We start from the raw sequence: 24,624 nt of genomic DNA, 5'->3' as shown, positions 1-24,624 counted from the left end.
TAAAACAGCCACAATTACTTGAGCTTTTGTTCAAAACCACAGCTGTGGCATTGTTGCTATTTTGTTTCATATAAATGTTCTGTGGCTAATGCATTCCCCTTGAATGCAGAAATTAATAGCGAAATGTATTCAGCCTCATGGGGTTTATAGCCAAAACTTCAGGAACTGGAATCCCAGGAACTGTAAGTCTGAACTACCTAGTCCAAGACCCACAGAACAGATGTCGCAAGTAACTCAGAACTAGGGATGTAGGAGGTATGTAGGACACCCTGGGAAGTGGTACTGGACAGCAGAGGACACCATCCCCAGACATGATCTTGTGGCAAGGATGGACTGCACTCGTGTCCTGGGCTTGGCTGAGATAGAGTTAATTTTATTCATAGTAGATGGTACAGTGCTGTGTTTTGGCTTTAGACTGAGAACAATGTTGATAACACACTGATGTTTTAGTTTTTTAGCAGTGGTTACCTTTGACTTAGATGAGATGTTCTGAGGGAGCTGGCAGATGAAGCCACAATCCACCATATTTGAGAAGCTATGGCAGTCTGGTTAAGTTCCCACTGACTGGAAAAGGGGAAACATTACCCCCGTTTTCAAACAGGGAAAAAAGGAAGACCCAGGGAACTACAGGCCAGTCAGTTTCACCTCGGTGTCTGGCAGATCCTTCTCAAAACTCTGCTGAGGCATGTGGAAAATAAAGAGATGACTGGTGACAGACAACATGACTTCACTAAGGGCGAATCACGCCTGAAAAATTTGGTGGCCTTCTATGACAGGGTTACAGTCATCTTAGATAAGGGAAGAGCAACTGACATCATCTACCTGAACTTGTGCAAAGCATTTGACACTATCCCACATGACATCCTTGTCTCTAAACTGGAGAGGCATGGATTTTGTGGATGGACCACTTGGTGGATAAGGAATTGGCTAGATGGTCTCACTCAAAGAGTCAATGGCTCAATGCCCAAATGGAGACTAGTGACTAGTGGATTTCCTCCATTGGGACTGGGGCTGTTTAACATCTTTGTTGGCAACCTGGGCAGTGGGATTGAGTGCGCCCTCAGCAAGTTGTTTGCTGATGACACAAACTGTGTGGTACAGTTGACATGCTGGAGGGAACGGATGCCATCCAGGGAGACATGGACAGGCTTGAGAGGAGGGGCAGCGCAAATTTACGCAGTTCAAGAAAGTCAAGTGCAAGGTCCTGCACCTGGGTCAGGGCAATCTCAAGCACAAACACAGGCTGGGCAGAAAATGGATTGAAAGCAGACCACAGAAGAAGGACTTGAGATGGTGGTTGATGAGAAACTCAACATGACCCAGCAGTGTGAATTTACAGCCCAGGAAGCCAACCGTATGCTGGGCTGCATCAAAAGGGCATGACCAGCAGGCTGAGAGACTCAGGGGTGATTCTCCCCGCCTACTCTGCTCTCGTGAGACTCCACCTGGACGTTCAGCTCTGGAACCCCAACACAAAAGGGACATGGACCCATGGATTCCTCCTCTGGAATGAGTCCAGAGGAGGGCCATGAAGATGATCAGAGGGCTGGAGCACTGTTGCTGTGAAGATAGGCTGAGATAGTTGAGCTTGTTTAGCCTGGAGAAGAGAAGGCTCCAGGGAGACCTTAGAGCAGCCTGCCAGTACCTAGAGGCCTACAAGAAAACTGGAGAGGGACTTTTTACAAGGACAGGTAGTTACAGGACAAGGGGTAATGGCTTTAAACTAAAAGAGAGTAGATTTAGATTAGATATTAGGAAGAAATTATTTACTCTGAGGGTGATGATGCACTGGAACAGGTTGCCCAGGAAAGCTGTGGATGTCCCATCCCTGAAAGTGTTGAAGGCCAGGCTGGATGGGGCTTTGAGCAATCTGGTCTAGTGGAAGGTGTCCCTGTCCATGGCAGGGTATTGGAACTAGATGGTCTTTAAGGTCCCTTCCAACCCAAACCAGTCTGTGATTCTGTGATTCTTCCTTCGTATAAGGAAGTCAACCCCCCAGAAAGAAGGGCTGTGTCTTTACATATCCTATTTAGCCTCTGCTAAGATTCACTGGCCCAGAAAGGGAAGATGAATCCCTAGCACTGCCACTGTCATTTGCTCAGAAGAGTGAGACAGCTTTAAGTGGTTTTTTTCTGTCTTTTATCATGATTCTCTTTTTTCACCTGTGTCTGTGGCTATTTTTAGTGGGATGGTCTGCTTTTCTTACTTACAGCTTACAGCCTCTGTCCTCCTATGCCTTCACCATATGTAGCTGCTCTGCTGCATAACTAGTTAATAATACATTTTATACCCAGCAGTTTCAGTTTGGTCTTTATCTGGCTTAACCCCTTAATCATTAACCCTTCTCTCCCTGGCACATAGCTTTATTTCTATCTTCTCCACTGCACCTATTTGAGCAGCTATTCCCTTCCTCCTTTGTGCCTGGTTACACTCCTTGTCTCTCTTTTTCCCTCAGACATAAGTGAGCCTTTGTTGTCTTGTCATAGCTGAGATCAAGGGACTTGAGCCAATTTCTGCAATCCTTAATCAATGACTTACAGGACAGTCACTTGATTAAGGAGTGTGAACTTTGGGTCTATAATGTCTGACAGTACACATGAAGCTTTCCTGTATCTAGAAAAGTTACACTGTTCTTCCATCTAATGTGGCTGTTCTCTAATTTTAAAATACATGTATTTTAGCTATGCATCTTTTCCTACCCTTTCCCACATCCTGATGACTTTAAAACCTAACATCAGAAAATAACTATATATTTTTAAAAAATAGTTTAATACTTTAAAAATTAGGTATGTAGCCCTCTTCAGTTTCCTTTACAATGATTTTGTATTGCAAAAGCTTTGTATTTCCTCTCTTTACAGGAAGAGAATAATTAATCTCTGGGAAAATATTATTTTGATGAATGTATGCATATGAATAGAGATTAGAAAGAGAAAGAAAAGGATAGTGAGTTAGAATTGAAAAAAACTTCAGTAAATGAGTATCATCTAGCTTTTAGGTAAAGGCAATTATTGATGGAAAAATTGACTGAACTACACTGATCAAAGATTTATGAATGGAACTGTATGTGTGGTAAAACCAATTTCACCTGCTTTTGTAGGAGAGCTTGGACTTCCAAGCTGTGTCTGGGCAAAGAGCCATTTTGAAAGGCTTTTAAATCATGTCAACAGAATGCAAATCAAGCTAAAATGTGAGACAATGGTATACTAAGTACAACAAATGTTCAAGCTTTGTGCAACTTTCCATTTTATCACAACACTGTGACTTACCCATAGTAATTCAGAATGGTAGTGCAAGTGCTTGTGAACTTTTCCTGTAAACTGGAGGTTGATCAGCTTTACCTCGGCAGCAGCATTTGTTTAATCGGCCTGCACCGACATTTTGTGAAAGACGCTCATGCCATAGTGTCCTGAGAGTGTGGCCTCTCTGGATTTTATTCTTGTTTGATCATTGCTCAGATGTGCCCCCCACCCCATTACTCCTTAAGCTATGCTCTGTGTTTTTCTACTGATGGTATTTAAGCTGACAGAGCAGCTGAAATGACAAGCAAACAAAACCACAGAAACGCTTCTGCTTACAGCCAGCCTCATCCCTGACAGTTTGACCTTGTCCTGCTAATTTTAACTGTCATGCCAACTGGATTTGAGAGCCAAAGCACAGATGAAAACGGTAATACAGATATATTGTTCAAATTTTATGTCCATCCTCCTGTTTGCAAGGAGAAAAGGTAGAAAGAAATCATATTGCCTAGTCAAGTTTGAGGATATGGAGGTCATTTTGCCAGTAGATGTGTTCTCATGGAAAGAATGCAATTAAGTTTCAGTCTATGAAATAAGCTTATTAGACTGCAAAGAATAGATCAAGGTCTTCTGTAGTAGAAAATAACAACTGTAGTCCTATCAGCAGAAGCAGCTTCTACAAACCTCTGATAACTGAAACAATGTTCTTTAATTTGCTGAAAGCTGCAAGCCCAGGGGTTTTTTAATAAATTAGTGACTTTTGTAAGAGTCATATGAGTAAAATGCTGACTTTCAGGTAAGAAGATGAAGAGTGGAATACAAGTACAATTTCCTCCTTGTTAAGCATACTGTACTCATGGAATTCAATAACTCTATGCCATCTAACATGAAAGTGTCATTTGAGATCCTGTTACCAGGAGAAACAGGAAAGTCACTATGGCCATAAGTGAAATTAGACAGGAAGAAAGAAAAAAACCAAAAATCTGAACTAGAAAGTAATCACATTTCTCTATATTCTGTTCTGTCTCAGCTGCCAATTTCTTCTAATTAATCTGCTGAGTGAAGTGTTATTTATTCATTATATGAATTAATGGAAAAAAAAAAAAACCTGTCTATTGTCATCGGGGACTTCCATAGGAAAGTTCCTGGTTTTGCAGGAACTAGAAAATCTCCTGTATCTGTTATCAGGCTTAGAAGTTTTCACAAGGAATTAGAAAAGGAGGATTTGAGGATTTTTCTTTTTTCGCTTTGACATTTCCTGATAGAACAACTATTGACCAAATTTAATACATCTTCCTCTGTACAGTACTCCTATTGAGTTTGTGTTTACTCATGGTCTTTTACTCCTCAGTAAAATATACGAAAGAAACAAAAAGAAAAGTCTTGAACAGTTCCTTCCCTATCTGTCTACAGAGCTGTCATCTCCGTCGATGACTGACACATTCATGTGTTTCTGAAGATGCAAGAACCATACTGACTAGCAATTGCAGTACAATGGATATAAAAGACATTCAGCATTTATCTGCATGATGGTAATAATATTCAATTCAGATTTGTGCTTTTAGTAAAGGGGCTATCATTGTGTTATTTGTTTGTACAGTTTCCTAATCCCTGCTGGAGACTCCTGAATGAGACCACTATTGAAATTAGAAATAATGATTCAACTGAAGGAAAGGTGCTTTGTTCTCATTCAGGCATGCTTTTTAATGGTACCATCAGTGCCTGGATTTAGTTATTTATGGCAGAGGACTATAGAGAAAGCTCTTGTATAAGTAATGGATTTTGAAGAAGTGGCAAAGATACAAAGACAGAAAAATATGACAAATTATCCATTAGAAAGAGGGTTATGAAAAGGCTATGACTTATATGAGCAAAATTCTAATATGGTCATGGTGCTAGCAGATTCTTTTCTTACAATGTGGCAATTTAAGTCTCTTACTCTCCGTGGACTTCGTAACTAGTCAGTGGGTGTGCAGAGGTATAATACTGGTGTAAGTGAGCAAGAATCAGAGTTTCATTTTCTTGTCTGTATACCATCTAAAGGATTCAAAGAAGTCTTTTTTGGTCATACTTTGACCCTAATATTCAACAGAAGAAATGGTCTTACCCATTTGAACAAAAGGATTTTGCAATTCAGCTGATGGCAATAACAACTCAAACCTTTGCTTTCAATATTCTTGTAAGCAGAAGACAACAAAACACAAAAAATACAAAGACTTTTGTTACTTCCTATTCTGATATTTATTTCTTTTTCAGAATAGCACACTTCTGCAGAATTAAGGATTTTACCAACATGACCAAAATACATCCATGTAAACCATATATGTATTTTCTTTTAAAGATAAAACTACACAAGTTCAGTGATTATGAAATTTCCCAACAGCTCAGATAAGATTACTCCACAAACATTTCTCTTAAGGAATATGATTTAACATGTAAAAGATTAAAAATTCATTTAAACTCATTCCTTTTATTTTTTAAAATCCTGTCCAGTCCTTGAGACTTCATGAATTTCCTTTTAAACTCAAAATGACTGAGTTAGCCTAGAGGAACAATACAACTCCTGCCTTAAATTCCAGTTATATGGAGGGTCATAGTATGTAACTACCTTGTCCTTCTAGTACAAATATAATTAATCTAGCTGGAAGTTCAATAATGTCAGAGTTATCTAATGCAGCAGTGTCTTACACAGAGGGGAAGGGAGAGGGAACCCTCAGCACTGTTTTTTTTTAAAAGTACTTATCATGTACAATCATAGAATCATAGAATATCCCAAGTTGGAAGGGAACTATAAGGATCATCGAGTCAAACTCTGTGCTTCTCATAAGTCTACCTAAAACTAAACAACATGACTAAGACCATCATCGAGACACTCCATCACTGGGGGTTTACTTAAACAATACTAGGATATGAGGTGTACTTAAGTGGAGCCATGTTTGGTTATAAAAGGCATCTACCCCTGCAAAAACAGAAAGCAGATTTTAAATAAACAAATACATACACACATAAATCCACTTGACCTACAAAACTGAGGCTATGACTACTGAAGGATGAATATTTCCTACTTACCCATTCTCAATTCTGCAGTTTCTACAACAGTAGCCAAAAAGTAGTCCACCTATAACAATGGTACAGCACTTCAATTTTAGTTCCAAAACCTTGAGGGTATTCTTTTTTTTTTTTCCTTCTTCCCCTGCCTTCCCCCCCCCAACTCATATCCTTGCAATTATTTCAATATCATTAGCCATTTAATTCCCTTTGAGGTTTTTAGGTAGGAGTCATTACAGCAGGACTGAGGCAATTTGGAAGTATATATTAAGTACTTAATAGAACCTAACGATCTATCATATCATGTCAATTGATAGTGTTAAACCACTAAAATATTGAGACATAAAGACATTGAGATAATTCTTATGTGCAGTAGTCAGCTTTCAAACACAGACACGCTCAAAGGAGAGAATTTTAAAGGCAGAATTAAAACAGCTGCAGGTTTTAGAAAATGTTCTTTTTGCTCCATAAGAATACAGGAGTGCCATGATTCAGTGATGTTTCATCCTGAAATAAGATTTCCATTAGAACAGACTGCTTTTTTTTAACTTTGTTGGTGCATTTCCTGTGTCAGAGTATACTAAAAGGGAAGTTCCCTGACATACAGCAGAACAGTTTTGTTTGATAAGCATACATCTGGGAGAGGATGAGGAGGCATAACTGGAGGAAAGCACAAGATGCTAGACCTTAGAAAATGGACTGTAATTTTAAGTTTTGTCATTGTATTGCTGTGTAATCTTAGACTTGTGCCTGGCCAGACTTGGTAGAAGTGATCTCAATGAATATTGTCTGTAAGCTTTGTAACACTGGTGTTTCAGACCAATAGAGATCCTACCTACTTTTTTTGTATTCTCAGGTAAAATGTGCTTTGCAGAGTAACAGTATTATGTTTAAAAGGGAAGACCATAGGCTCTGTAAAGACCTTAAAATATTCCTCCACTGTAATGACACACAGGCTGGACTCTAACAGAGGACGCAGGGGATTACTGCAGGCTCCTTCTTCCCCTTTAGACTAGCTGTGACCAGTCTTGGCTCTACTGATCTCAATTCAGCTACCAGGAAAATCTGAGTTCATAACTCTAATCCAGTAAAAAGTGGCTTCCAAAGCAAGCCAATTATTTTCAGTGACACCAGTTTCTACAGTTGGTTTTTTTTATCTTAATGTGCATTCTTGTAATTGACCTTTAGTTCCTTTCCTTAAAGCAAGTGCCTAATCCAACAACAGTCCTGCCAGATGTTCAAGTTCTGAACATATATATCATGGACAGTGACCCATCCCTCCAAGCCTGTCATGGGGGGCCATTCAGGATTTCCTGTTCCTTGAAAATAGCCTGGTGTGGGCAGATTTCATACTCATTATATGAGGTCCCTTTTTCTTAGACAAACTTGTCATAAGCATCTGAACAATGCGGGAATCCAAGCTCCCTATTATATAACATTTTTCTAACCAAATCTACAAGAGCAAAGAGTGAAAAATGAGTTAAAAACCACTGTAACAACAGCCTCTATATCTTGCAATAAGAATCTGCTAATTAGAAGGCATCAAAAATCCATTCTTTTGATCTGCTTTATAGAGGTACTTCACACAATACTTTTTTAATTCTTGGAATAATTCTGGCCAATTTTATTTCAGTAATATAATATCAGGGCTGTTTTTCTCCTATTATTTTTTCATAATAGCATTTTCAGTCTGTCAAATAGGCTTTTATAATAGACAATTCAGCACTGTATAGCTTTTTAATAAGGACATCAATGTCCTAACAAGGTTTTAACTATTGAGTAGCCTGAAGTAAAACCAAGAAAGCGGGAAAGGTAGCACTAAGATGGGTAGTATCCTAAGGCTTTTAAAATAATTTTGATGCAGTTATTCAAAGAACTAATCTCCTTTTCTTGTTTCTAGTCTTTAAAGTTTTTTTCACCACAGATGCTGCAAGCTATCAACCGCATCAATGAAATGTGCTGTAATCACAATCTTCAAATAAAATCCTCTATGCTGAAATCACAAAATACTTCGTATTCAAAAATTAATTTTAAATACCTGAAAGAAATGTGGTATGAAAATAAAAATACTTGAAAACATTAAAAAAGCTTGAAAACATTAAGCGTGGACAGCTCCAGAAGGAACACAGAATTTTTTAAATGTCAACTTATTTAGTTTTGATACTCTGTTTTAAAAATCTTGGATACTCATATTTGATTCCTATTTATAGCTCCAGATTGACATATATTCATATGGTAACAGCTATAATGTAAGCCATTAAGGAAAATTTGGTAGCACTTATCAAATAATATGTTACCTTATATCATGTTTCTTTTTGACCTGTCACATTATCTTCCTTTGCACAGCAACATGATAAAAAACCAAGTGACGAAGGACCAAATCACCCAGGGCCTAAAACAGTACATGCGACAAGACCAAAGAAATTTAAAACTTAGGAATAATCTTTCCTCAAGTAATTTTGTCATGAACAGGACTTTACTGTGCAAGTAACATGCACATGGATTCAGTTCTCAGATCCAATAGTCTTTGGGAACAACCAGGAAACAAGGCCTCTTGAAAAAGGCTGATCTTCCTAATTAACTCTAAATTTTTCTGTCATGGTTCTGGACAACAAAGAGACCAAGTTCTTCTTTGGACAGACATTCAGACAGATTTTACTTAGGAAAGATGGTCTGGGCACACTGCAGCCCCAGATAGCAGGCACTTCTGCAGTGGCAGACAAAGACAGCAGGGTCTGACCACAGCTTTGTCAGCCCGGAAGAAACCTGCAGAGGCAGATCACAGTGGGTAGGTCTCTGGCCATGTTACTGAGCCACCATTGCTAGGATTAAAAATGGGAATTCATAAGTGGATGGAAGAGGCCAAGGCTTGTGAAGCTATGGTTCATGTAAAGCCAAACATGTCACTTTAGTTTTGAATAAATCTCCTGTAGTAGGACTATGAAAACTTTTTGTGTTGGACCATTGCCTTATATGAAACATTATATTGACTCTCACAGTGTGAAACCAATTTATATCAGTAGAGAATTGGGTCTTGCATGTATTTTCTTACTGTTCAAATGGTGTATTTTCCATATTGATAATTGCATTCTGAAGTTAGCTTTTCTGCAACTTTAGTAAGCAGACTTTGGGTATGTTTTATTTGAAACCACATGACACAAAATAATTACTTAACATTTAAATGAGGTCCTGTTAACCATTTGAAATATCTTTCTAATTAATTTCCACAAACTGGCTACAAGAATAAGTCCTTTAAGACTTCAGAATTTATAGCAGATTTTAAACTGTGTCCTGGGTTCAGCTTAAACCACAACAAACTGCTACGCTAATGAGCAAAATTTTAAATATTACTTATTTTAATCTGTTGGGAATGCCATAGTTGTAGACTATTCATAAGCAGAATAACAGCAGAAAAGAATGCTGTCTATGCCTATAAATGCAACACCTTACTATCACCAAATGCTGATACACATTGCATTGAAATGAAACACTGCTAACAGTTGTACTGCAACCATAGATTTAACATGAAATTCCTCTAATTAGCCATGATCACTTACAAGGCATATTGTTTTCCTCAACAGGCACCATGGTTTTGTTCCTCTTCTTTCTGATACATGCTAACACCAGAAATTTTCCCCATTGCTGACTGGTGGAAACTTCCAATCTAGAAGAAGGAAAAAAGAGGGGGGAGGTGGGGAGAAAGAGGCAAAATAAATGCCAGCAGTCATCAGGCAGTTCTGCAGGACAATTGTATCATCTATAGCAATCTGGTATTGATATCAGAACTACAAAGCTAAAAGTTATGCCACAGAGGAGAAAAGATGCAGGCAGTTTTTGTCAAGTCAGTGTAATGCAGTGTTGTAGTCTAAGGTTATGGAAGGTAGTTAATCAGATGTGACATTCTAAGGTGCATTCCTCTTCATTTGGTTTGGTTTGGTATGGTTCGTTTTTTTTTTTAATGAAAAATTAACTTTATGGTTTTAGCATCAAGCATTTAATGTGACTTTCATTCTATGAACCTGGATCTACCTAATTAGAAAATAACCAAAGGCTCTTCAAGATAATAAACAAGAGAAAGAAGACTAATGAAATAGGATGGCCATATTCAGGTGAAGATGACCATATAATGCATTCTAGTATTTACACTAAGGAATACAGTTTTCAATTAAGAACTGAAGCAAAGAAAGATGTTGCAAAAGACTGTGTATTAATAACACTTGAAATCTTCAGAACATCTTTAAAATATCCTACAAGACTAGCAAAACAGCATATTTGTTCCTTTCTGCCTCTGCATCCCAAATGTTAAAACTAGAAGACAGTGCTAAGCATTTGGATCTTAATGCATGAAAATGCTGGGCTGTGTTACTTACCCATATTGTAAAATTTTTCATTTCTTCACAAAAAGCTCGTTTTCTCTAGCCCATAGTCTTATCTTTGTATTTTCAGAAATTTGCTGTTCAATATAAGTCTATATACTCTGTCTCAATTTTCATGCCTGTAAACTCTGTAACAAAACTCTGTTTTCCCAAATGTGATGGTGCTGTATTAATTTTAATATTTGTTTGTATAAGAAGTGTTGCTGTGCAAAACAGTTTTAAGTAAAACTAAGCCAAGTAGAGTTATGATTTTCACTAACAATGGGTATTATCCAAAGGTTGCTCCTGTCACTAGATATTCAAAGGATTAAAATGAGAGTCACGACAAAGATGGAAGAGAAACCTATTACATTATGGTTTTGGTTACTATATTTCGGTATATATTTTAACATAAGTACACTGATCTTCAGCCCCTACATAAGAACTGACACCCTCTGAGGGGTTGACCTCAGCTGGCTGCCAGACACCCACCTAGCTACTCTCTCAGCCTCACTCCTCAACAGGAGAGGGGGAGAACATAAGATGGAAGAGCTCATGGGTCAGGATAAAGACAGGGTGGTCACTTGCCAATTACCTCACAGGCAAAACAGACTTGACTTGGGGAAAATTGATTTAATTTATTGCCAGTTCAAATAGATTTGGGTTGTGGGAAACAAAGACAAAACCTGAAACACCTTTCCCTCCTCCTCCCATCCCTTTTTCTCAAACTCACATACACACCTTCGGTCCTGAATCCTCCCAGCAGGAACAATCTCCAAATGCCCTATTCCTCATCAGAACTGGCAAACCATTTGCATAAAAAGCTGTGATGGAGTTATTCCTGACATACATGGTTTTTAATATCACACATTTTGAGGCTAAACTCAAATACGTAACCAGCAAAACCATGATTTATTAGCCTCTTTTTTGATAGTATTCTGAACTTTGTGAGGTATTATTTTCTAGAGAAGCTGAAAGAAAAAATTTAAAACTCCCTTTAAGTACAACAGAAAGCAATTAAAGATGTAACAAATTAAAAAGTACCTAAGCAGTAGGAACCATGATCTAATTAAGGTTTATAATTAGAAATAAATTGAGATTGAATAGGGAAAAAAACATCAGGATGCTTAATGTGAGAAGGAAATAGTTGTCAGATTAGTTAATATATTCTCAGGGGTAAACAGGCTACCAAGCGACAAAGATAGAGTAATATATGGGCAATGCAGATGAACGTTGCATTAAATGCAACCAAAGCATAGAAAATAGGAGCACCCTGCAGCTGTACAATCTCAAATATAAAAATGAATTAAAGACCATACAAAATAACGGGGGGAAACAGGGAGTGAAAAAAAAAACAACTCAGAAACTAGCAGTGGAAGACAAAATTGGAAATTTTCATTCAAACAACACAGGACATATAACGAGGAAATTCCAATTATGAGTAGCAGTAGAAAATTAAAAGCTTTCTAAAATATCTGTTATGCACTCAGTGATCAGCTTTTATACTAAATTAATACAATTGTCCTACTTTACAAGTACTTTAACTAATGCTTAGATTCAGGCAATGCTCTTCTAGCTTTTTACACTTTTCATTTAAATTTCCCATGCTCTAATTTCTGTTTAACTTCATCTTGAAAATGAAATTATTCATCAATAGAATAGATTTAGATACAAATGTGTCACAAAAGACCTATTAATCATGTGCTGCTGCTTCAAGTTAGGTGATGTCATTTAAAAAATTATTTTCCCTTCTGCAGTGCCAGTGCTGAGAATCAAATGTTTTGAGGGAATGCAGCAATTTCACTGAAAAGACCAGGAAACCATGCAGGCAGCCAGGCTGACCATCTTGGCCACGCTGACAATCCTGGTCAGCCTTGGTCTTTTTAGATCCATGGAGTCCAACTTTCTTATGCTTCCCAGCAGAATCTTATTTCCCACACATCTGGCTGTGTTTATACTTCTTTATTTTTTGTTTATCTCGAGACCACAAAGACTGCAATCCACCTGGTATAGTATGAATTAGAAAAACTGTGGATACATATTAAGAGAAAAATAAGTTATGTTTTGAAGTTATTACAATGAAAGGAAAGACAATGATTCCTTCATGGAAACTGCCTCAGAAAGACAACAAACAAAATTGCTACAAGACCTATAAAGACACAATTTAGTTGAAAGAAAATGTGGCTAATATGAGATAACAGTGTGCCCAAAACTTGGTCTTAAATGTGAATGCAGGTGTACTGCAGGACTGTCCTGCAAGACTGCAGATGAGACAATATTAAGTGGTGTGTGACATGAGGTAGGATCTCAGAATTGAATAAGTGGTGTAAATGCTTCCAATTTCTATGAGTTTGAGAGTGGTAAGTCTGTTAGCCATTTGCAGAAATATGTGACTCCCAAAAATTGCATTTTAGCAATTTTTAGTACTTCAGTACTAATTCCTCTCCACCCCACCCCCCCTTAATTTATTCTGCACACATCATTCCAGATTCTGGAGCCTGAAGCTCCAGGATGTACTGTTTCTAAAACAGAAGAATATGTAATTTTCTTCAAGGAACTTACTGTAAGTGAAATTGTAATATAGGAAATGATGGTGTAACCAATAAGGAATCATGCAGAAGGGAGATCTGAGAGATGGTGAGGGTGAAAAAAGTGATGCAAAACCTGGGGAAGTGCAAAAGCATTGCTTAAATATTTGCAAGGCACATGAATTAATCTGAATCAATGTCTGCGAATACAGTCCCCCAAATGTGCTTAATATATGTGCTTTCACTTAAGTCATTTATATGACTATATATACAATAGGGCGATGTAATAAAATAAAGATCTGGAGGTTTTTCTTTCAAGTTTAGGAATGGTTAACACAGATACTGCTAATACCTGCAGAAATACTGTTCATTTAGAGGTATGTTTTCTTGCCCTTGTATTTAGTACTTCTTTTGTTAAATGAGCGTTTCCAAAGATCACAGTTTGTCATACAACACTAGAACTATAATTCAGATCTTCAGACACTGAACAAGACTTGAAACAAAACTAATCAGCACATCCACAAACCAAGAGAAAAGAATTCAAACCAATTTGGATTTACTTAACCTGCTAATAGTGCAAATGAGTTTGGATCTTAGTAAAAATAATGGTTCCCTGAATATCACAATAAAAGTCAATTTCTCTTTACTTAAAACCAGGTGCAGCTGGTTCATGGAATTGATGGGTGGGGCTTTCATTCTCTCCTTCAATCTCTTAATCATAGTCACAAGTCTTTTATTTCTAATATACTTATTAATTCTTTTAATAATATCTGTGTGTAAAAAATTATCAGATACTTGTAACTCACTTGAGAGGACTAATGGATATAACGGATTTCATCCTAAAGTAATGGCTTCTGCATGGCACGTCCATTTGTCATGGTGATTAATCAGGATGTCCTTGACAATAAGGCAAACTATGAATCTTCCTAGGTAACACTAAATTTAGCTAATATGGAGAGACTTGCTCTTATTCAGAAGTGTACAGCACGCTTTTCAGGACTCTGTTGCAACCGGGCTGCAGCAGATTACTTGCACATCCAAGGCCAATCTTTGCCTCTTTCATGATGAGGTTTGGACTATGCTCCTCATTAGGATGAAAAGTGTTTCTTTGATTGATTTGCCTTTCTAAGCTTATCTTCATTCTCTCCTAATGAGAAACCAAGAGTGAAGGCAATTTTATTCAAAACAAATATTCATCAGACGTACAGAAAAGATATAGCAAGAGCAAACTCAGTTTATTGAATCACTGGGTAGTGGACCATAACATCACAGCAAAGAGAAAAATCAAAGAACAGAAACAAATCACTATTTCTAAGTAGGAACTGTTATCTTGACAAGCAGCATCTATGTTGATATAACAGAAAATCCCATCCCTTTGTCACCTAAAACTGCCCCTTTTATTTCCTTTTTTTTTTTTCTTTTTTTAAAGGCATTACAGATACTCAGGATGGGAAAAAATTGCACCAGTGAGAAATGTTATCCTATTATACTGATATTTAAGTCATCATCCTGAATTATCTGTAACAGGACTACACTTCTAGTTAGTATAAACTGAGTGGAACTTCAGAAAGTTGAAACAACCTAAGCAATGGTCAGGGTCATCTTATCCAATATGAGTGGTATTTGGAAGTTGTCCAAGAACCTGAGGCTATGGCTGAGACTTATTCTTAAAATAGTGCTGCTGTCATTGTTTAACCTCTTATCTCTCATGAGTCTTAAGGAAATCAAACCCAGTGTAACTGCAGGTTTAAGTCATGACTTGGAAATTGTCTAGAGAGATATCTTCATAAACACAGAATTTAAGGCCAGGCAAGACCATGATAATAATTTAATTTGACCTTCTGCATAGCACAGGCCATAACTCTGAATCCATGAAACTGATATCAATAAGAATTTCTGGTCAACTTAGAGCATATGTATTTAAAACATCAAAACTTGACTTGAAAATGCACGTAAACGAAACAAATCTTTTAAAAGTTACATTTGTTAAAATATGCACCTTATCTTTAGCTTGGGTTTTTGGTTTTGGTTTTTTTTTTAATTCCAGCTTGTGTCTCACAGCTCTCATTATGCTTTTTCTCCATTAAAGGGTCTCTATGGACAGAAATCTTGTCTTCATGTAGATATTGTCAAACCTTGTTGTTACATAGAGTGTCCAGGAGTGATACCTTTAAGGCAATTTCATCTTTTTCACTCAGAACAGCCTGGTTATACTTACTTCTGTCTTTACTAAGTTATCCATTTTGCACATAATCTGCTTGACTCAGGATCAAAATTTTATGGAAAGTTCAGCTTTTCCTGAAAAAGAATGCAAGAAAATAAATGATATTCCATTGCACAAAAAGTCTGTCTTCTTGCTTCACACTGTAGAAGTTTGCTGGATTATGCTGTATCACTAGATAGGATGAAGGTCTGAGGAATTGAAGGGACTCATGGCTATGATGAATCATAGAATCACAGAATAGTTGGGGTTGGCAGAGATCTCTGGAGATCATCTAGTCCAACCTTCCTTCTCAAGCAAGGTCATCTAGAGCAAGTTGTTCAGGCCCATGGCCAGTCAGGATTAAAATATCTCCAAGGATGGAATTGTTTCACAAGTGCTTAGTAATTCTGTAGTCATTTTCTGAAGCTGTAGGGCCCAAATGCAGAAATGTTCAGTATTTCCCAACACAATCAAAGACAATGAAAGCAACAACTTGAACATACAACGTTATATGTAAACACCTACATTCTAAGAACATGAGGACACTGGGCAACTTGAACAACAATATATCTGTGAAGCTTCATTCATGTATCTAAAAAGGTACAGTATCATCCACTTCTGGTTTTAAAACCAGGGTGGTGGAATTAATTTTGTGAAGTACTCATGCACTACTGTGATGAGTTAAACAGAAGCACCCATCATTAATGCCCATTAATTCAACTTTGAGCATAGGATTTGAATAGTATGCAATAATCACACTGTAAAGCCATAATGTGGAAAGGGCAAACTATTTCTATGTGCATGAAGTAAGCACTAATTAGCCTGTGCAATGAGTCAGACATTTTTGAAGGGAAAAAATAGCACATAACTGTCCAATTTAAACCATAACAGAGTAACTCTGTAGGTGGGAACTGAACGAAATTAACCTAGAAGAACCATCATATCAGTACTTCCCATCAATTGTTCTGGGGGAAGGGGTAGTTTTATGAGTTCTAGTTTTTAACGTTAGGCAGCTTTAGAGAAGTCAAATATTTCTTCCAAGTATTTTCTGAAACATTTCCAATTCTGCAACAGCCTTTGGAAGTCTGGACACCAGAACTGGACAAAACATTGCAAAAATATGGCCTTACTAAATCTATGCTATTATCCCCTTATACATGAGAAATCAAATAATTTCCGAGACAAGTTTAAATTCCAAATTCTGTGGTTTGCATGAACACATATGTCCTCTAACATTAAGTGCATTTACTTATTTTGTTCATACATCATCCCTAATGCACAAAAAGCAAAGCAAACAAACAAAACAACACAGCATTAAATATTTCTGCTAAATAAAGAGCTTAATTTAAAAAATTTCTGAAATGAGCTGTATGTTAGTAATGTTGATTACTCTTTGGAATGTAGTAGACCAATTTTTCAAATCATGTCTAAGAAACATAGAAAGAATTCTAAGTATATGAGAGAGCTTCAGTGTTTCTTTTTCTTTTGTTTTATTTATTATTGAGAGTAGACATTTCAGAAGCTATAGAACAATTTTTGGGTAGAAAGTCAGTAAACTCTGGTGAGAGAAAGCAGCTTTGCTGACATAATTAAATGTCATGTCTCCCTGTGGTCCCTAATGAGTCCTTAGATTATTTCTCTTTTGCAAACAGATTTGCACAAACAATATCTTCCCTTTCTCTGTATTAGCCTTCCAGAACATTAAATTTCCCATAAAACATATTTGTTTCTCAAATTTCTCTGTCTTCTTCAGTGATGATCTTCGAAGAAGATGAAGGAAGTGGCTACCATCTGCTGGGAGGCATGGACATGAGTCTACAAAGATGAAAAAATAATTATTCACCAAAGATAAGTTTAATAACAGCAATGAGTCTCAGAATATAGGAGGTACGAAGACGATAAAAGAGCCTTTCCATTTCCATCTTTCCACGACTTCTTTTCCAGTCTCTAGTGTTCTTTTACCCCAATCTTACTATACTTTCTCTCTTCTCATAAAAATTCTCACTTGGCTTTTCTCAGTCCAAAACCTTGCAGTCATCCTGTTCTTCCTCTTTCTTTGCTTTGCTTTGCTTCTCAGCTTTTAAGATATCTTTTATCCACCCTCCTTACTGAGAGAATACATCTGATGAAACACTATGCGAACTTACCCAAGGGATAAGACTTTGCTGTCAGTGGCAAATCAAAAAAGATTGCCATCAGGACTGCCTGTATAAGCAACTAGTCTTCACAAGACTTCAGATGCCTCCAGATCAATTTTTCAATACTTGAGAAAGCCTCCATGGTACAAAAGATATGCAGGATATTTTTCTAATTTTTCTATTGGGAACTATATTTTTTAACATACATATTTTGATACCTTCACTGTATATCTGAATATTGCCATATATCTCAGGATGGTGATAAAACAAGAAAAAATCATTGCAAAACCCCTTTATTCAGTCATGTTCACTCTACTGCAGGTCTACAGGATGTTCTTGACTGATATATCTAGACTAGATTTAAATTATTCAAGAAATTCAACTAATTGTCAGGCTAATATTTTCTTTGTATAGTGCATCACATCACATTCAGTTATGTCCACTGGACTACCCTAAATAGCTTTTTTTTCATCTTTTATTCTTATGCTGTTCAATGCTGCTAAATGATTGTCACAGTGTCTCTTAAATGTTCTTAGCCAAAGTAAGAATGTGAGATGTGTTCAAGATATTGTCTCCCAGCACGGGAGCAATGAAATAAATCATTAATAACATAGCTAAGGGCTTTGTTTCTTTACATGAATTTTATCTAGCTGTGTTATTTTAATCACGGACAGGGCAACAAATCAATAGACTGCTAAGATCACATTTTCCTGTGCTATTTTTTCTTGGAAAGCTTAATGAGGGTCTAATAGCAGCCTTTCAATACATTTGAGGAACTTATTGTGAAAACCTAGCCAGAACCTTTATGGTGGTGTCTGGCAGGAGGATGACAACAAGCTGAAACACGAGATTCTAGCTGGATATCAGTAAAGCTTTTTCCCTATGAGAACGGTCCAGCAGGGAAGAAGGTTGCCCATAGAGCTGGTATCGTCTCCATCCTGGGGGGGTTTCAAGACCTATATGCATAAAGTCCTGAGCAACCTGGTTTGATCGCATAGCTGATCCTGTTTTGAGCAAGAGGTTGAACTGAAGACCTTCTGAGATTGCTTCTAGTCCCTGAATTACTGTGTCATTCTACACGAAACAATAAGGAGGTAATCAAGTAAGGAAAAAAGAAACAGCAGAAAGCAGAATAATAAATCTCTTGCTTACCTAAAGTGCCTGGAAATACTATTGACTTTTTACCATATATATGAACTTAAAAAAGAAAAGATATGAAAATTAGCTTTCATTCCTTAAGGTATAATTTAAAGATTGTCTCACAGTTGCTGAAAAACAGTTTCAAAACACTTTCAAGTATTGGAGAGCAAAATTTTTTAGACAATTCCTCATAATTAACAAACCCATGGAATTTTTCCTGCTAGGCTTCTCTCAGAAAGTCATTTTCTGAAAGCACAAAGATGGAAGTAACATATGCATCTAGACAGCTAGATGGAGCATTCAGCTCTCTTAGCCCTGCCTATTGTCAAAGTCTGCTTCAAGAATTGCAGTGCTGGACTATTACAAACCTGCTGTAAGTCACCATTATGCCTGAACTTGCTATTCTAAAATATGCAGCATACATTCCTGGTTATGTGTTGTGCATTTTAATCCAGTCTGTCTCTGTGCGTGATCAGCTATTTAAACAATACTAATCACTACAGGAATTCAAGGAATGACACTTTTATTCTGAGAAGGAATAGTTTTATTTCTTTCCAGTGATGTTTCACTGAAATAAGTGTTTAATTTTTTATTTCAGTGATAAATGTGTTGGAGAAGATCCGTAACAACTTTAAAAATATAGGGATCTATTTTATGTAAAGGTCCACCATTTTGCCAACTATAGCTCAGTACAACTAAAAGCAACTTATAATATATGCAATTATACTGTTTATAATTTTAGAATTACTTATTAGCCTTAAATTAAAAAAAAAAGGAAAAAGAAAAAGAAAAAGCTTCTTGTAGCCATGCTTCTGGTTATATGAACATTTCCATATCTTTGTGGTTAACCTGCCCAAAAAAACTCTATGTGATTATAAAAGTCTGGGGTTTTGTCTTTTATTCAGCTTTCAGCCACACATATGAGACTCTGCTGTCTGGCTAGATGGTTAAAACTGGGATTATATTCCTGTTGATACATAAGCAAGGACAGAATCTCCCAGTCTGGACTCTGTGTCATAGACAAGGAATACTGAAAACTTTTTTTTTCTCTGACTATACTTACACAATAGATTTGTGGATCGAGTATTTTTAGAAGGGAGAAGATGCTATTTCTGCATATATATGCATGCCTTTAAAGCTCAATAATAGCTCTTCTGAGAACTCTTAGTTCAATGGTTTCAAAACGGCCTTGCTTGTCAAATGTATTAAGCGATCTTCACTAAAAAAAAATATACAGAATAGTACATCTGTCATTATACCACACACTTCCTTAGCTCACTAATAAACTGAGAGTCGGACTGAGAAACAGTCACACTGATTGATGGCTCACTTTAAAGCAGTGTTCTGCTAATCAGTCTGCCATGGCACCGGAAGAGTGAATGCCAGGAATGTGCAAGAATTTTTACCAGCGCCATCCTCAGCTCAGTGGTATAAATATGCTTCTTTAGGGAGCTGATCCTCACAAGGTGCAGAGGAAACCACTCTGGAGTGCCCAGTTTCTACAACTTGCATTCACTGAAAAGGGAATTAAGAGCATTAAGTCCTTGGAAGGCAAACCCACTCACTGATGTTGCAGGTTTGAGAGCTACTGTGTGCATTAAATGCATTGTTTCTCAACCTTTTATAGATTTAAAGATTAATGCTTTCAGCTCAGAACTTATGCCATATGATTATCTTCAAGGAAAAGAATTGACACTGTGATTATTTCAAACTTAGCACAACATGAATTCATTGGGGAAAAAATGTTGCTGTGCTTTTTCAATTCTAAAACAAAAATATATTGCTACAAAAAGATAAAAAAATATGATAGCTTCAGTAGGGAATCTTTCGCATTTCTAACTCTCATGCAAAGATTTATATGCTTTGGTGATACAATTATCCACTATGAAGGATCTGCGCAGAAATTAAAATTTCAGAATGTTTCCTTCATTTTGTGTTTCAGTTTGAATTTAAAACACAAATATGGTCAAGGCTCTCTCCTCTGAGCCCCCTCCTGTCCTCTTGACAGTCTCATAAGCCCATACAGTAGGTCTCATTTATTAAGAATTTATGATTTGTTGCCATGAATACCAATGGATGTAGTGCAAAAATGCTTGATTGCTGAATTGCAATTTAACAACTAAGTTATAAAAGCTATTATAGAGCATGACCTATTGGTCAGACACACGTAAATATTTAATCAGGAGTCAAGATTTCCTTACACTTGCTCTAAAGAGAACAACTTCTTAAGCTAAGACAAATGGAGATTTTTCAAGGTGTGTGTTGTAAAATACCTCTTATGTGCTGTTAAAGAATGGAATATTTTTTCTTTTAAAAAGATTTGCACACATACATGTGCTGTTATATATAATATACAAATATTGTATGCAAACAAAACAAATTTGTAAATAATTTTATATCGTTCATTTCAGGTTTAAACTATAAGGTAATATTCTCATTAAAAAATAACTACATTATAGTAAGGCAACTATGAGTACACCAGCCAAGACTTTCATTATATTTCCTTAAGGAAAAGTCAGTGTGATTCTAGCAATAGCGTGTTGTCTCATGTTATCCAAATCCCGCTGTTAAGCAACATAAATGCTCAGCTCCAAAGGTCCTCAGGGACATGGAGCTACAAAACTGGAACAGTTGCTATACTGTCATGGACTGTAAAAGAGAAATCATCTCTCCAATTTACTTGCAGTAAATGGGAATTTAAAATTTATAACAAAAAGGGGGAGGGGGAAAATGGGACCTCAGGAAAATGTATATTGAATGGAGAAAACACAGACTCATGTCACAGCCTCCAATTTTGTTTAATAACAGTTGTTTTTGTTTTCAGCTGAATTGCTATACTAACCTCAGAACACTCCAGGCAGAAAGAACTAGCTTTGGTCTTTCAACACCTCTTTCTTTTATTATGGAATGTGAGTTAGAGTAGTTAGGTAGTATAAACAAGCTTTAAATCTCATTAATCTTGCTGCCCTTTCTGTTCCCAGTTGTGCACTCTCCAATATGGCAATCATATTTTGCACTTAGGCAGCCACCATTTACTGAGGAAAAAGAGCAATGTCTAATTTTAAGAATATTTGCCCAAACAGTAGTAAGTAAAATTTTGCCTTTACCATCCAATATCTATAAATTACCAGAGTCAGGCTTCTTTTCTTTTTTCCACCCAAAGAAAAATTTCCTGTTTCTAGAGATCAAGTACATTTTCAATTGATTTCATTTAGCCTAAATTAGAGATGGGGCAAATGGAACCTCCCACCCAACTGTTCCAAACGTCAGCAAGGGGTTGTTGAAGTGATGTATCACCATGGCTATGACTGGAAGGGATATGAGCTTCCCTCCTCTACTTTGAACATGACAGCAATCATGTGAGAAGAATCATACTAACAGGATTTCAGACCAAACTGGCAGTCACCTCATAAGAAACACTAATCGCAAGAGATTTCCCACCATTTATGTCCAAGAAACAGTGAGAAATGTTTACAAGTTCCCAGCTAACACTTTTGAGTCTAAATCTGAACCCTGGACTGAGTAAGAGCACTGCTTCCCTGGCCAGTTTCCATGGGTATATGCACATGCCATGACTGTTTCATGGCACCAAGAAGATAATAAAGCAAAATACAGATGAATGCTAAAAACTTCATCAAATAATGCCTATTAGATATCTTTGGCATTTCAGAACAAGTTTCTAAAGGTAAAACAGAAAAATGCTTTTGAATAAATAAGTAATAGTATGTGCTGCAATATCGAAAGAGAATGAATGTGTAACAAATTATATTATATACTACGTATGAAAGTACTGTGTTTGCTTTTAGTGTAGTTAGACAAGGTGAACATTAACAATTGATTGCTTTTTAATTCTTCTTAAATAAAGTTATCTTAAAAATTCATGTCATCTGCAATATGCGTGGTGACGTAGAGTCAGATAAACAACACATATTGTTCTTGTCAAAAAAAGAACTTATGAATTATTGGATAGAGATATGTGGATAAGAATCTTAATTAGAAACTGCCTCAAACTTAGCTTTCTCTATAGAAGTAGAGAAAAATAAGAGGAAATTCATTCCTAAGAAAGGTCTTTCATTCCTCAGGCAGATATGCCCGAGGTAGCTGTTACAGGATTTTTCCAATCTTTCTTGCCATATATACTGATCTCCAGCCTGACTAAGTACTGTCCTGCTCCTCTGTAACCCTTGAGTCTACTCTATTTGACTTGCTGAATAGTCAGCATCAGAGAGGTGAAAGGTTTTGTTTTGTTTTAAAGAAGCAACAACAAAGACAAGCACTCACCAGCACGCAAAGGGCTATCTCAAAGTTATGTGACCTAATTGGAGTCTCTTCATTTTTACAGGACAGTTATGGCAATTCAAGCTTGAATGCTGTTCAACCCATTTCCAGTGTATGCGTGATACAAAACCTGCCAGGAATGTTTATTCCCAAATAACAGGCCAAAATATAGATATTTTTCTCTGGAAGAGTATATGAGAGAGGAATGGTGAGAGAAACCTGAACTATGGATATCCTAAAGTTAAGCAGTTGTCAGGAGAAAAAATTAGATTATTTTCCTGTGGTTTGTAAGAAGTGAATGCATAGACCGAGCCTGCTCAGAGTGCAGGCAGGATCATCAATAGCACAACTGCAGTCAGCTTGGCTGGGACACCATTTAGCTACCACATCATTTTTCTCTTCTATCAGACAATAAAAAAAAAATCGGTATCAGTATTGTCATACTTATGTAGACCAAACTCTCAGGTTTCAGATTGTCATGTTTCTCATGCACAAATTACTTTTTAAAATGTAAAATTAGGTCTATTAAATTAGGGGTACACAGACACTTGAACAAGTTTCAGTACTTAATAATCATCTAAATTAGATCAACCCATACTTCTTCAGCTCTCTCTTCTCTGTAGTTAATCCCATGGTTACAAACAGGAGATGTGGTCTCATCTGTTGAAGATTAACACACGGCATTGTGGTAACAAATAGAGAAGCAGCTAAGCTGTGCGGAGAATACTTACTTAAACAACTACTGCCTCTTTGGTAATATAAACAGAGCACAAGAAGACAAAAGCAAAGCTGTATTTGGCTGTGCTATAATTCGTTGCTTGTTGTGTATTTATGGCCATATCCAGTAAATTATTTAAAAGGCACAATAACTGATATTATACACCTTGTGCTAAAGCATTAAGCACAATTGTTCAGATACCCCATACAGCATAGCTAAATGTTGGGATATTTGCACAAGTTAGATAAGATTTACATTTTCTCAGAAGAAAAAAACAGAACCAGCATCCTGAGCCACGCAGTGCTTTGAGTCACCTGTAGTCATGTAAAGATGCCAAAAGCTACTCAGACGAATGATGAAAACGAGGATAATGACTTAATATTACCTCTCAGAGACCCTTCCCTGGTATAAAATACTACATCTATGTATACAAAGGACATCTTACAGTCCTTAAGTACAACTGACCAATGCAAGCAACATGATAGAACGTGTTCTCATTTTTGAACTTTGTGTCTTGCCTCCTTTCCCTTGAAACAGGGCCCCAAGATACAGGCAGAGTATACTCGAGTCTTTTGCTAAATTACAGCCATGAAAAAAGCAGGAGCTTGTGTCCACGGTGCTCAGAATTCCATTGCCTCTGTTGATCTGTCTGTTGTGTTCCTGTGCAGTACACTCTTCTTTCAATGTCTGGATCTTGCTTTTAATGAATGGATTCATTGTTTTCTTTTAAAGTACACCATTAAAAAAGGAAGGTGAGCAAAGAGAAAGACAAACACCTTTATAGGGAGGTCACATTCAGTTCCTTTTCCTACCTGAGAAGACCAGTATCTTTCTTATTCCTTCTCCCTGCCTGTTGAAAAGAGATTAAGATACCATGGTATACTGTACTTAAGAACTTTCCACCACTGTTGATACTGTGCAGAAGAATGTCCAGAAGTCACTGGTTTATAAGTAAGCAATAATTAACACCTGATTTTTAT

At 36.9% G+C, this 24,624-nt stretch overlaps 1 long non-coding RNA gene across 1 annotated transcript; it reads right to left on the bottom strand.

The window, feature by feature from the left end:
- Positions 1 to 5,453: 5,453 nt before the first annotated feature.
- LOC115610873 lies at positions 5,454 to 9,912 on the bottom strand. Its single transcript, XR_003992365.1, has 3 exons — positions 9,842 to 9,912; positions 6,306 to 6,354; positions 5,454 to 6,195 (listed from the first exon to the last, which is right to left on the bottom strand). It is a non-coding gene; the product is annotated as an uncharacterized LOC115610873 (long non-coding RNA).
- Between the last annotated feature and the right edge of the window lie 14,712 nt (positions 9,913 to 24,624).

The sequence above is a fragment of the Strigops habroptila genome, chromosome 7 (genome assembly GCF_004027225.2).
Source record: "Strigops habroptila isolate Jane chromosome 7, bStrHab1.2.pri, whole genome shotgun sequence".
NCBI lineage: Eukaryota > Metazoa > Chordata > Aves > Psittaciformes > Psittacidae > Strigops > Strigops habroptila.
The sequence above is the reverse complement of the archived record's forward strand: the minus strand, read 5'-3'. Positions and strand labels throughout refer to the sequence as shown.